This window comes from Magnolia sinica, chromosome 12 (genome assembly GCF_029962835.1).
Source record: "Magnolia sinica isolate HGM2019 chromosome 12, MsV1, whole genome shotgun sequence".
In the NCBI taxonomy this organism is placed as follows: domain Eukaryota; kingdom Viridiplantae; phylum Streptophyta; class Magnoliopsida; order Magnoliales; family Magnoliaceae; genus Magnolia; species Magnolia sinica.
This window is the reverse complement of record NC_080584.1, coordinates 62,268,271-62,283,472: the sequence shown is the minus strand read 5'-3', so window position 1 is coordinate 62,283,472 and position 15,202 is coordinate 62,268,271.

Genomic DNA, 15,202 nt, shown 5'->3' with positions numbered 1-15,202 from the left:
CTATCAAACCAAACATGAAAACTAGTAAACTTACCTCCAGGTTCTAAATTCATAGGTTGTAAGTGGGTATTTAGAAAGAAATATCACACTGATGGAACTATCCAAACCTTTAATGCTCGACTAGTAGCTAAGGGTTTTAGACAAAAAGAATGGATAGATTACTTTGACACATACTCACCTGTAGCTAGGATAACATCCATTGGGATATTATTTGCGCTAGCTTCTATACATCATCTTCACATCCACAAAATGGATATAAAGACCGCATTCCTGAATGGTGACCTCAATGAGGAGGTATACATGGAACAACCTGAAGATTTCGTTCTACCAGGAAATGAAAACAAAGTATGTAGATTAGTCAAATCATTATATGGATTAAAATAAGCATCTAAACAGTGACATGAGAAGTTTGATTCCAAAATACTATCTCATGGTTTCATGCATAATGTAGCTGACAAATGCATATATTCTAAAATAGATGGTAATTACATCATTATTATTTGTTTGTACGTTGATGACATGTTAATAATAAGTAATAAAATGGAAGGTGTGACTGAAACAAAGAGGTTTCTATCTTCTGTATTTAAAATGAAGGATCTTGGACAAGTTGATATCATTCTTAGTATCAAGGTTAAAAAATATTGTGGGGGTTATGCTTTGTGTCAATCTCATTATATTAAGAAGATACTAAATAAGTTTAACCATCTAAATATAAAAGAAGCAAAGACCCCATTTAATCAAAGTATCAAGTTAAAAGAAAATACTGGAAGAACAGTTGCACAATTAGAATATGTGAGTACTATAGGGAGTCTTATGTATGCTATGCAATGCACTAGACCTGATATTGCATATGCTGTGAGTAAACTTAGTAGGTTTACTAGTAACCCTAGTACTGAACACTGGAATGCAATAAGTAGAGTCCTTGGTTACTTAAAAATAACCAAAGACTTAGGACTATTTTATTGTAATGACCCAGAAAAATTTCTTGCAAAGACCCGAGTACTACCTCAAATTCTTTAGAAGTTAAATATGGGTTAACTAGCGTTAAACTCGATTACTTGTGAAATTAGCACCAATCACTTTAAATTTAATCTGGAAGACCCAAAACTTGTAGAATCGTTAGCGCTATGTTACCCTGAAATCTAGGATTCAACGCTAAATCTAGTTGCTCTTAAGAATACTTGAAAACTTTGTATCAGACCTGGACCGCACGTCGAAAGTCTGATAGCGATGATTTTAGACAGATATGATCACCTTGTTGGGCTTGACAATCAACTCAAAAATCAAGTCCAGATGATGTCCTGAGACGATTTGCTTGAGTCCGGAGTAAAGAGTGTGAGAAAGGTGAGCAATTAAATATGAATTTATGAAATCTGAGTCGTGTCGCTTGCTCGCCGATTTTAAGCATTCTGACCGTTGGATTTTGACCCAAATTTACCCTCGGATTAGGAAAGATGGCCCACACATGTCAAAGTGCCGGTGGACCTGATCGAGTTTCGGTGACCGTTGAATTGAAACTGGTCCACCACGGCTGATCTGTAAATCCGATCGGTACAAAAACTCAGCCTGACCTAAATACATGGTCAGTGAGCTTAAGTCCGACCGCACGTGAGAAAGAGACCACCAGAAATGCTCCATTGGATCGAAATAGACCCGATTTGGTTATAACTTAAGTATACCTTGGCCCTGGAGCTATTTTCATCAATTTTAAGCCTATATAAAGACCTTAAAACCCTCACTCTCAACTCCATACGAATTTTCTAAACCCTAGCTAAGTGAGAGAGAGGAAAAGAGAGAAAAGTGAGAGAGAAGTTGGTGAATCATCTTGAGATTCTTCCCTGTTATTCTACATACCTAAACCATCACATCTGAATCGTCATTCCGGTGATTCTAAGTTCATTCTTGGGTAAGTCAATCAAACCCTAGCCTGTTTGAAGCCTAGAAAAGTCTAAGTGTTGATGTAGCTCTTTTCATTCATGCCTTAGGTTATCTAGTCGCCGTTGACGAAGACTTATCGTCTGAATCAGATCTGTTGCGTACTTTCTGGTTTAAGGTGCGGACTATATTCGTATAGGTTATGATTTTCAAGGCTTTCAATGTCGGTTAATGGTTTATTATTCTTATGGGTGCAATTTCACATGCCAAATGCGATGTTTATATTGCGTTTCTGATACATATGAACTATATTGAGATTTGTGTACTTCATGTATAGGTAGAAAGTATCGTATACGTATGAAATACGAACATGTGTTTGCCATGATTAATTGTTGTGTATTTGTGCTAGTTGTATGTGTATCAACTCCTTGGCGAAAGGAATTGTTCTAATGTGTACTATCACCAACATATGTCATGTATGTTGGAATATGTAGCCTAAGTGTTTGTAGAAATGTCTGAATGAATAAGTGTGTCATATATTGTACTTTTACGGGGGCATTGAGAAGAGATTCTTAACTATCTTATTAGTGTGTATGATTTCCTACATGCAATTTACATTCTTTGTTGTTTAAATTCAGGCACTACTTATGTGTGAATCCATGTTAAGTTGAAATCCATCAAATGCTCACATGCTTGTATGATTGGAATTGTTGTTCTTTTACTGTTTTGAAATGCTAGTAAGAATATCTGTTATACTTGAATGTGTTTGGGACTATGAAATAGTCCAAGAAATCGGTAACGAGCTTTAAGTACGTGGCTGAGGTCGTTTTCGCCACATAAGACGTGTTGACGAACCCGAGTCGTATTAGGGTTGTCAGTAGTGGTTTAGCCACACGGAGTGTTTACGCACTCTATGTCGTTCAACTCAACGTACGCTTGTACTAGTCTAGCTCGTCAAGTAACCCGATTGTCCCGGTGGATGTTCACCATGTATGGATGCTATTGTTTGAATCTAGGGTACCAAACTTACCAATGAGATCCTGTTAACCATTGTACCTTGATCCGCTAAGACTCATGAGCCGGGCATGGTGGTATGGGATACCATGGTCGAGCTGTCAGCCTACGCTGGGGTGACGAGCCTCCTCGTAGTGACCAGTGAGCACACCAGACTCGTGAGCCAATTATGGTAGTATGGGACACTATATTCGCGCTGTCGGCCTACATTGATTGGTGACGAGCCCTTTGTAGTGACCTCGAGTATACCTTGATACTGCATTGAGGTGACGAGCCTTAGTGTAGCAACTAAGGTATGATTAGGCATGCATTGATTGGTGATGAGCCCTTTGCAGCGACCTAGAACCATATGATCGTATGAGATTGTCTAGGACTGATGACCCTAGAATAGATCACTATTTGGGAATTAATATGAGGAAGGTACCTTAGCTTCCCAATCCTGCTGTATGAAAGGGACTAATAACAACTTGGTAATCATATGCATGCACCGCATTGCATATGCCTTGATGTCGTGGAGCACTGTGGGAGGTTGTCATGCGTACCGTAAGATGAAGACGCTGAGGGAGTGCAGGCGAGAGTATGCATCATTTCTACATACATCCTTACATTAACAAGAGTAATTAAGACGTGTTTGATTGTATTGCCTTATCATTACTGCTTGATTGATTTGACAATATGTTAACTTTTACTGTATAGTTCCATTGAGTTGATCACTCACTCCCACATTCTGGGACGATGTTTTAACACCAACCAGACTCTGTCTTAGATGCAGATGATGATGTGACCCCCAAGGCAGAGCAGGAGTATGAGGATGACGAGGACGCGTTTTCTTTTATGCAGTTCTCAGGCGGGTTCATGTGAGCCATGCCCTGAGCTACAGGGATTCTGGGTTTCTTTTGTAATGGATGATTTCATTTTGATACTTATATTTTGAAAACAAACACTTGTAATTATGACCTGGCAGAGCATACATATCACAGGGACCTATATAGATATACATATATGTTTCTTCAGTCTTCCGCTTGTAGATTTCACCTATCCCTGGATTATGTTTGCAGTTTGGCTTAATCTACTCCATGTTTTATGCACTCATACAGACAACGTACATTCATCATTGCATATGTTGCATAAGTGATGTTTTAAAACTCGGGAGCTGAGTTATGCTCGACCCCCGAATTTCAGGGCGTTACATTTATTCAGAGTTTCCTGCCGTATTGAAAGGATATACCGATGCGAGCTGGATTTCGAGTGTAGGGGACAACAAGTCTACTACAGGGTAGATATTCACCCTAGGAGGTGCAGCTGTATCTTGGGGATCTAAGAAATAGACTTGCATAATGCATTCGACTATGAAGTCTGAATTTATAGCCCTGGCTGCAACAGGCAAAGAGGCTGAGTGGCTAAGGGATCTTCTATTAGAAATTCCTTTCTGTGTAAAGCCTATATCGGCTGTGTCACTACATTGTGATAGTGAAGCCACATTAGCTAAAGCCTATAGCGGCACTTATAATGGTAAGTCTAGACATATTAGTCTTCGACATGATTATGTCAGATAATTGATTCGAGATGGAATCATTGCTATTTCTTATGTGAAATCAAGCAATAACCTGGCAGATCCTTTCACTAAACCTCTACCGAGAGAGGTAGTAAAGGCTACATCTAGAGGGATGGGGTTGAAACTCTTCAACCAAAGTTCCACCAGTGATGGTAACCCAACCTAAAGTCAGAAAATCTCTAATTTTGGGTTTAATAGGTAAGAACAAGTCATTGATATGTGGAAAGTTTTCTGCACTAAATTATAAAACCTCATCCATAATAGATAAGTGCTGAGCATTACGATAGAGGGTTGAGTCTTAGAACTCTTAATGAAATCCAGTCTATAAGGACAAGTATCTTATAGTAACGGAGACACTGGAAGGATTTCACCTATATGAACGTAGAGATAATGCCATCTCTCATGAGAGTTAGGAGTTTTCTCTCGGGATCGTTCACGAATTAGAATAAGCACATGGCCATTAATTGTGCTGAGCAAGATTGTGGGAACTCTAACAAACACATAGCGAATATGTGTGTGGTATTTTCAATTCTATTATTTAGGAATAACTGGTTCAAAGCTGCGGCTACCAGTCATTTCGACAGAGTTTTGAGATACTTACACTGAGGAAAGATTAAAATCGAAAGATATCTTTCTTTATGCATATAAGCTGATTATTCTGGCAGTATTGTTTAACCAAGAAAATAATTTTGTAAAATTAAGTGGGGGATTATTGCAAAAAATATTGATTTTAATAAAATATATTTCAATAATAAAATAATATATAATATATAAAAAGTTGTTTTGAAAAACACTTTTCTGTGGGTTTTTGGGAATAGTCCCACATGGAAAAGAGAAGAGAAAAAACTGTAGTTTATATGAAGGATGTGGAGTATTATAATATTTACCTACCTAGTCCGTGGACTATGGACCTTGCGTGTTCCAGTGCGTAGCATTGGAACACCCGCGCGCCCGCGCTCGGGATCGGGCTCGAACTCGGACTCGATCTCGGTCTCGGTCTCGGTCTCGGGCACGGGTTCGGTGCGAGGGCGTGGGCATGTGAGGCAGTGTGACTGTAGAGGCACCAGTGGCGCACTTCGCATGTCCGCATCGTGTCGCAGAGGGTCTGTTCACTCCCCAAGTATAGGGTTGTGATGTAGTAATAAACTCGGTAAGACCGAGGTCGAATCCCAAAGGACTGATACCTGTGCGTTATCTGAAACTAAGTAGAACCAGAATTGGACTAAGACGTAATCTAAATCAAATAGAATTTAATGAATAATTGTGGAATAATTATCGAAAACTTAAGGAATTCAGAGGAAGGAAACTAAGGATTCAGAGGATCCACTTGTAGAGATTAGGGAGATCTTATGCCTGCATCAAGAATTATTGAATTTAAACTGAACTTACTTGATCTAGTTTTCAAGAGATGAAAGGTATATGAATTAGAATGGATTCCATCATCTAACCATGCCCAGGAGACAAAGCAAACAACAGTATTAAACTAATTACCAACCAATCAGTAATGAATGAGAGTTAGGAATGGTAAGATCATCTAACCATGCCCAAGAGACGATGGTGAACAACAGACTTCCTGACGTCATAAACATCCAAACAAAGGAAAAAAATATATTTAAAGCCATTGCAAACCCATTATAATTTCAGTCACAACAGACCATTAAAGACTAAGAAAAATATTCCTTTAATAATCAACTAAATCAAATTCAGTTTATGAATTTTAACTTAAAGGCACAAAATAGAATCTCCCATCACGCTACAGGCTTCACCTCTTAGCCCTAGCTAAGTGGTTTAGCCACATATGAATGGGCTGAACCTTTAATAAAGCAAATAAAAAAAAACAAAAGAAATATCAAGGAAAAGAAGAAAATCGGCTACCTCTTTCTCTCTCTCACGTTCCAGCCACGTCCCTGCCTCCTGTCTTCCTCCTTTTCTTCCCCTTTTCTCTCACGTCTTTCTTTTATAAGACCACCCAGGTCGGTCCACTGGCAGCGTGGAGAGGTTCAGTCGGAGAAGGACTCTGTGCACAAAATACCGTCAGCCGCACTCCTTGCGCAGAAAAAAAACCCTCCTCTGCGTAAATCTTGCTATGCAGTCAAGAAAACAGTGCCCTCTACTCCCACTTTTCTTGCTTTCTTTCTAAAAGGAGAACATCCTCTGGGAGTTTTTTGGCAGACCTACATGATGAACGGTTCAGATCAGCCGTTCGATCGCCCCCAAGAGCGCACAACCCGCCGCAAAAGCCGGACAGCGTCCGGCTGCGAAACAGAGTGCGTTACGCACTTACGTTGTCTGATGGTGGGGCCCACATCGCTTTTGTTTCGGGAAATCTACGCCGTCCACTGCATTCTGCTCGAAAAACCAGGCGGGAATCACTGTTTTTGAATCAAAATCGGTGTGGTCCATGGATGCTTTCATTTAGCAGTCCGTCCCACGTTTGGGCAGTATTCTCCTGTGTATGCGAGCATAAATTAGGAAAAACCTTATATGTACGGTCGGTTTGACCCTCTGAAACAAATGGACGGTCCCGATCATCTTGTTGGTGGCCCATACTAAGATGGAGGACGGACAGTTCGTCCATCTGTTGTAAACAGAGGCGGGCTCTGTTGCGTTCGGGCGGAACTTGCGGTCAAACGCACGTTTGACTGTTTCCTTTGCTCGGCGCACTGTGAGTGCACAACCCCTGTGCACTACCACGTAGGCACGGTGGGTCCCAGCCTCATGCATGTGAGAAATCTGATCCGTCCATCCTCTTTTTCATTTAATTTAAGCAGTTGGGACCAAAAATGGAGCATATCCATACATCAGGTGGGCCCCAACTCAAGATTTTAGGGCTGATCTATCCGTTGGGACACTTCCATAGGTACTGAACAGATGAAATTCGACGTGTACGGTTAATTTATGGTCCTTAGGCCACGTATGGAGTTTCGAACTGATCAGATAGCGGGAACCCTATGATCTTGCATTCTGGACACTTTTCAGGCCACTTGAGCTTCAATTTCTCGATTTTCTTGGATCTCTGGCGTGCAAATCTGTCGATCTTGGTCTCCTACGATCTGTCGCTTGCCTTGGTGACTTCAGATCGTTAAATCCATGCTTTTAGTACCCTTTCCCAGTCCAGGCTCGTGAATACGCCTTGCATCACAAACATGATTAAATTAGGCCGATAAACAGTACTATGTTTGTAAATCCTGGCAGTAACTAGGGTCTGATATACAATATTCACCCCTCAACAGGGTCGCTCCTTCGCGACCTTGAGCGAACCGGAGCGAGACGTGTGCGAGTCGCGGTGCGACTAAGTGGTCATGGCGGGTGGCTGGTTAGCAGAGAGACTAAAGGACTGGGAGAGAAATCTCTTAGTATAAATAGAGAGACTGAAAAGAGCTGTTGCAGCAGAAACTGTAACAGCTGAGCCATTAGTGCAGGGTCCAGCTGTAACCGCTGCATGACTAGCCCAATAGTTAGAAAACGGCCAGTTGTTGTCTCACAACAGTCAACATGCAGCAGCTTAATGGCCCATGCACAACAGTTAGAAAACGGCTAGTTTTCTAACAGCAAGAAATGACTTAATAGAATTTAAGTCTCTGGACCATAACCCCCTAGCCACCATAGCCTATAAAAGGAGGACCTGGATGGGTTTCCAAACCATCTCAACTCACTCCAGCAAATCCATACGAACTGAGACAGCCAACTCTTCTCCACTCATATATTCTAGTGTTTCCAGCAATGCAGCAAGGCTTAAACCTTTGCTTGAAGAACAGACCACTGGTGTGGTCTAGGACGGTTTAACTGAAACAGTGGCTGAAGATTTGAACTGATTTATGCAGAAATCGAAACTACTTTTTCTCTTCTTTTCTTCTTCTTTTGGGATTTTTTCTTTTATACTGTAATACTGCCAGAAAGTGTGTAATTGAGTTCCATTTGGTGGGCCTTCGTGTTTGCTGAACGTAGACCCACACCAGGCTCGTCGTATCCTAGAAGCTATTTGCCTGTAACCTATCAGCATACTCAATTCACTTGAGTAGGGGCAAATAACGCTTTAAGGACAGCGTTTCAGACGTGATTCAGCCTGCCCTGATTTCTAATTATTTTGTACTTTTCGGTTTCCACATTATACAGAAATACATTAATCTGTATAATTTCCAACAAAACTTGCATTCGACAAAAGGCACAGCTTGGCTTGGCTGGATCCGAACTAGCAATGTGGTGCCCACCTGGATGTATTTATTGTACATCTATATTGTCCATCCATTTTGCCAACGCGTCTATAACATGAGCCCAAAAATTAAAGTAGATAAAAATCCAAGATAAAACACTCTACAGGAAACAATGCTGAATAACTATTAAAACCTTTCATGGGCCACAAAAAATTTAGATCAAGCTAATTTTTGTGGTTTCCCTTCATCCAGGTCTATGCGAACTTATCAACAGGTTGGATGGAAATAAACATAATGATGAGCCTAGGAAGTTATCAAATGGTGGGTTCACCATTTTATAAAGTGATTACATGAATGATGGAGGGAAAAGCTAAATATCTGCTTTATACGAGCCTTTGGTGGGTTTCAAGAAAATTTCAATTGTATGCATCCCATCCCGCTATTCCATGTGGTGTGGCCCACTTAAGCTTTCGCTGGCCCATAGAATCATTGGTATATTTATAGCAATCCAACATGTCTGACTTCATCCAAGTCCATTAAACATAAAGTCAGCATCAACCAATGGGATCCCTCATGCAGCTAAGGGCTTTCATGAATATTGGGCGCATCAATTTGACTGCATCAATTTAGTAAGCCGTGTATAAGGTGGCTAATGGAACGTATAAAAGCGTCCATCCCTTCTATGAAATAAAAGCTTGAGCATCTTCCATCCACTGGCTTTCCACTAAAGTCCATTGACGATAAGGTTAGCATCATGCAGTGGCAGGCGTTTTGTAACTAAGCGTCTTCATGGGTCCACCAGATTGACTAAGTCGACCAACCAAGACGTGTATTAGGTGGCTAAGACAAACCTCGATCATCTCTTTCATAAGATAATGAAGGGAAAAACTTCAGTACTCTTGCAGAATGTGAAGCATGTTCAGCAGGCACTTATAGATTGATTAGAAATTCCACGGTTAACATAACTAATACAAATTAATCTGTCTAAATTTTGTATTATAATTTAGATGTGTGACATGAACCAAAAAAAAAAAACATATTTAATTATCTAACTATCAGATTAGTGGACACTTAATTTACTTGATGGATCATATATCAGTTCAAGTGTAGACGAATTAGAGGATACAATTGTGCAACCAATCCAGCTGTTAGATTATAAGTTGGAAAGAATGGATTGCACAGTTTAGACGGCTGTGTTTTTGTTTTTGTTTTTTGTTTGTTTTTTAAGGTTAGCTTGTTAGTACACCCATTGCCAGTTCGCTGTTAGCCACCCCCACTAGGGAATCGATACCAAGACCTTAGTGTTGAAACGAGGTTTCTTTCACTAGTCTGCCACTTGAGCTATGGATCTAGGTGTTAGTTTAAACGGCTTAAGTTGAGTAAATGTACTGCAGATATACCATTTGGAAGTGCCTGCATATCAAGCGGACGCGGATTTCCTGCGAAAGGCTTTCGCAGGAAGTTCCTGCGCAAGATTTTGCGTGGGGCCCACTACGATGTTTGTGAGAAAGCCACTCCGTCCATCCGTTTTTTGACTTCATTTCAAGACATGCGACCAAAAATGAGGAAGATCAGAGACTCAATTGGGCCACACGAGAGGAAACTGTGGGGATTTAGTGACCACCGTTGAAGCATTTATATGGCCACAAAAGTTTTGTATCTGTTTAATATCTTGGCCTTTTCACTTCATCTCAGTGAAAATGACCTTATAAACGGTTTGGATGGAATATAAACATCAAGGTGGATCCTAGGAAAGTTTCAACGGTAGGAATTCCTTTCCACACTGTTTCATTTAGTATGGCCCACTTGAGTTTTGGATCCTAATTATTTTCGGTCTCATGCCCTAAAATGAGTTCAAAAAACGGATGGACGGGTTGGATTTCTAAAAAACATCACAGTGGGTCCCATCCAGAATCCTTGCGCAGGAACTTCCTGCGAAAGGCTTTCGCAGGAAATCCGCGTCCATATCAAGCATCATATGAAGCCGAAGTATCAACTAACACCCCCAGTTTGAATTTTTAAAAAAATAAAAATAAAAATAACCAAGAATTTTCCAACTTATAACTTCCCTTTTGGCCATGGACCTAAAACCTCTTATTGCACCATCCGCTGTCAATTAAGTAAATGCTAATAGATTTTTATATTTTCATATTGCCAAAACTGCCCTCCCATTGCTGGACGCGGATCCCACTGTGATGTAAGTGTTTTATCCTCTTCGTTCATCGTTTTTCTCGGATCATTTTAAGATATGAACCAAAAAATGATGCAAGTCCACAGCTCCAGTGGACCACACCAAAGGAAGCTGTAGTGACAATGACACCCACCGTTGAAACCTTTCTAAGGGCCACCATGATGTTTTTTACCATCCAACCTATTAATAAGGTCATGTAAACATGGATGAAGTGAAAAAACAAATATCAGCTTGATCCAAATACTTCTCCAGCTCCCAAGAAGTTTTGAGAAGTTTTTAATGGTAGAAGTTAAATCCCCACTTTGTGGTCCATTTAATCCTGTACGTGACTCATTTTTTGGTTCATTCCTTAAAATGATCTGAGAAAAATGATTAAAGGCATGGATAAAACACTTACATCACGGTGGACCCCACATAGCCCTGACCGAACGGATTACCGTCCTGGCGGGGGTAGGACGCAATCCGCGTTCCCCATTGCCGCACTCGGCAATCTCCCCTCCCGAATGCACGATATGGTGCCAACCTAACTCTAACCACACGTGAATCCTATTTTGATGTTCGTGACAAATCCACCCCGTTCATCTGTTTCTCCATATCATTTTATGACAAGTGCCCAAAAAGAAGACAGATCCACAGCTCAACGTGTGCGATAGACCTAATATCTTTCAACGGTAAGAGTTTAATCCCACTCTATCCTATTGCGTGGCCCACTGGACATTGGTATTGATTTATTTTTCGAGCCTATGCTATTAAATGAGCTGAAAAAAACAGATGGACAGGGTAGATTTTTTCGTAAACATTCCATGACCCCGTAAATGTTTCAACAGTCTGCGTTCAATATTCCCCACTGTTTCATGTTGGTTGTCTCACTTGAGCTTTGAATAAGCCTTATTTTTTGCGCCCTTGCCCTAAAATAAGACGAAAAATCCGGTGAACGGAATGGATTTATCAGAAACATAATTTTGGGCCTCACTTACGGCCATCCAAATCTCACTCTTGACTTGAATTTCCTTGACACAAGGTTGATCGACGCGGATTGTCATGCTAATCTAACCTCGACCATACATGGGGCCCACCTTGATGTTGGTTAGAAATCAACTCCGTCCATATGCTTTTCTAGCACAAAAAAGATGAGCCACATCTATAGTTCAAAGTCGCCCTTTAATGGCCTTCATATGTTTCAGCAGTCCCTATTCAATCCCATGTTTCCTATCGTCTGGGCCATTTAAGCTTTGGATCTGCGTCATTTTCTGCTGATGTCTTAAAATGATCTGGAAATACAAATGGACAGGGTAGATTTGTCGCAAACAATCTGTGACCCCACAAATGTTTCAACAGTAGAAATTCAATCCTCACCTTTTCTTGTCGTTTGGCCACTTGAGCTTTGAATTGGCCTCATTTTTTGGTGCATGTCCTAGATGTTATCGAAAATCCAATGGATGAAGTGGACTTTTCACAAGCATCACAGTGGGCCCCACCTAATGCCGGATAACCCTCCCTCTCTAGACTTAAAATGCCCAAAACCTCTCTAGAAAACTTTCTTGACGCTTGATTGACGTGCCGATCTGACCTTGATTGTGCAGGGCCTACCTTGAGGTTGTGAGAAATCCAGTCCATTTGTTTTGCTAGCTTGATGGGCCGAAAATTGAAAGAAATCCAACGCTCAAAGTGAGCCCTATGATGGCCCAAAATGTTTTAACGATGAGCGTTTAATCTCACCGTTCCCTTATGTGTTGTCCTTCACGTTGGCCTCATTTTTGGCCCATGGCATAAATTGAGCTATCAAAACCTATGGACCAGGTGAATTTCTAGCAAGCATCTCATGCCCCATGAAAATTTCAACCGTGGATGTTCAATCCCCGCTGTTACCTGTCATGTGGCCCAATTGAGCCATGGATTTGCTTCATTTTTTCCCATCAACAGTGCCTGTCAGCAGCCACGATATCATTAGTATAGGAGAAAATGACCACTGTAGACAAAACCTTTTATCCAGCGGTTTTTATGAAGGAATACAAACTTAAGTTACCAACTTAGACTAGCACGTGCGGACAGCGACTTTGAGGACGAAACTACCCCTCCATTTCACTGCGAAGACGAGCGCTGACGCTCCTCCAACTGAGAGTTATACGAACGGCTTAAAAGAGATCAAAGTTACATGGCCCCACAGCTATGTATTTATCATATCCACAACGTTCATCCATATTTCGAGATCATTTTGGAGCATTATCCAGAAAAAAAAAAAATCATATCCAAAGATCAACTGGACCACACCTCAAAGAGCTGCGGGGAAATTGATTTTCACCGTTAAAATTTTGTGGGGCCCACCATAACATTTATTTTCCTTCCAATCTATTCATAAGGTCACAAAGGCCTGGATGAAGAGGAAAAACAAATTTTATAATGATCCAAAACTTCTGTAACCCCTAAAAAGTTTTCAATGGTAGACGTTCAATTCCCCACTGCCTTTTACAGTGTAGTCCACTTGATAGTTAGATCTGTCTTATTTTTCATCTCAAGCCTTAATATGAGCTCGCCAAATAGATGGACGGTTTGGATATAACACAGACCTCATGATGGGACCCACAAAAGCAATGGAAATTCCACACAAGGAAAAAAAAAAAAACCTGCTGCGGCTGGGATACGGCTATAGCTACGGTTATAATCCGTAACCATAGGTCTTTTGTTTGACTCAACGATGAATCGTGGATTCTGTGATTCCACCGTAGCTCGCTGTAAGATTTAGGGATAGATCGCGGAATCCGTGATTCATCGCCGATTCAAATAAAACGTCTATAGCTACGGATTATAACCGTAGCTATAGCCGTATCTAGTGCACTTTTAAAAAAAAAAAATTTACATGGAGAATTTTATGCTACCTACATTTTTCTCTAATACATATTTATATAAATATGTATATATAAGCATATATAAAAAAATTTCACTCCTTTTTTCATTTCTTTCTTTATTCATATAACAAGAATATCTTTTAAACCAAAATTAGGTACTTGACGTACCATATATGATTTTAGGGCTGAAAGTTGGGCCTATGGCTACCGCCATACCGACAGTAGTGCCACGGAAGCCTGTGCACTTTTTTTTATTTTTTATTTTTTACATGGAGAACTTTATTCTACCTACATTTTTCTCTAATACATATTTATATAAATATGTATATATATGCATGTATAAAAAAAATCTCTTTTATTTTTTTTTCATTTCTTTCTTTATTCATTTAACAAGAATATCTTCTAAACTAAAATTAGTTACTTGACGTACCACATATGATTTTGGAGTAGGAGAAGCTACTTTAGCCAACCAACCTAGTTATTTTCTAAGATTCCATCAGGTCGATGGTCGAAAACACATTTCATTCACTTCGTGGTCAATTTCAATCACTTCACGGTCAAACTAGATTTCACAATATATGTTTCTCTAGCACACCAATGTGGTTTCTATTTTTTCAATTCAAATGTTGAGTGTGAAAGTTACATTGAAACATTCAAAGAAGTTATAGAATTGCTACAGAACATTAACAATTCTATCCATCTGTATAGTGGTAACATGTTGTTTCATGTGTATTTTATTAATGATTTTGTAACTTCAGTTAGAATTATTTGAAGCTTATGAATTTCTCACCAATTTGCTTCTAATTCCTGGCTTTTGTTTAGTGTATTGTATGTGCTCAATTCAGTCTCGATATTGAGGTAAACAACCTGTACGTTTTGACAATTCTACAAGTGACATTAGGGGATGTGTTTCATTGGGAACCCGTTCTCAACTGGTTTGCTGTGCTTTGGAAAGCATCCTAGCTTATCCTCTTGGGGCTGCATGCCTCCAGAATGCCAAGAATATCTCTTGATTGCTGAGAAACCAGTTCTGAATGGTCTCTCAGTTTGGGGCTGGATGTCTTGGAGGGACCAAACATCCGACCTTTTCTGATTTAAATCCTTTCGGATGGAAAATCATAATAATATTGGGATACTCCGGTATGAACCAACCCTATTGGTTCATCCAAAAATCCGTAACCACTTCTTTGTTAATTGTGTAGTGAATTGGTTATAGCATCACCCGTGGAGGATTATTTTATATACATTGACGATCTCCCATGTCCTAATAAGACTCCTCAGCTTATTTGCCAGTGTTGTTTCCACCCTTTTCTTAGGATTATACATCATACGTTGTATGAAGAATTTCAATCCTTTTATGAACAAATTCCATCCTTGTTGAGAGTAATTGAAATTTTATTAGGGTGAGAAGTTGGGGTTCTCCATCTTCGAATTGGTTGTGTACAATACCTTGTTTGTTTTTAGTGCTTGTATGTAACGGTTATGGGTTATCTGTAAATGTGATGTGACGAGTGGATCCAAATTACTTGTCTTCCTTTTTTAGCAACCAGCCAAGGAAAACGTACCT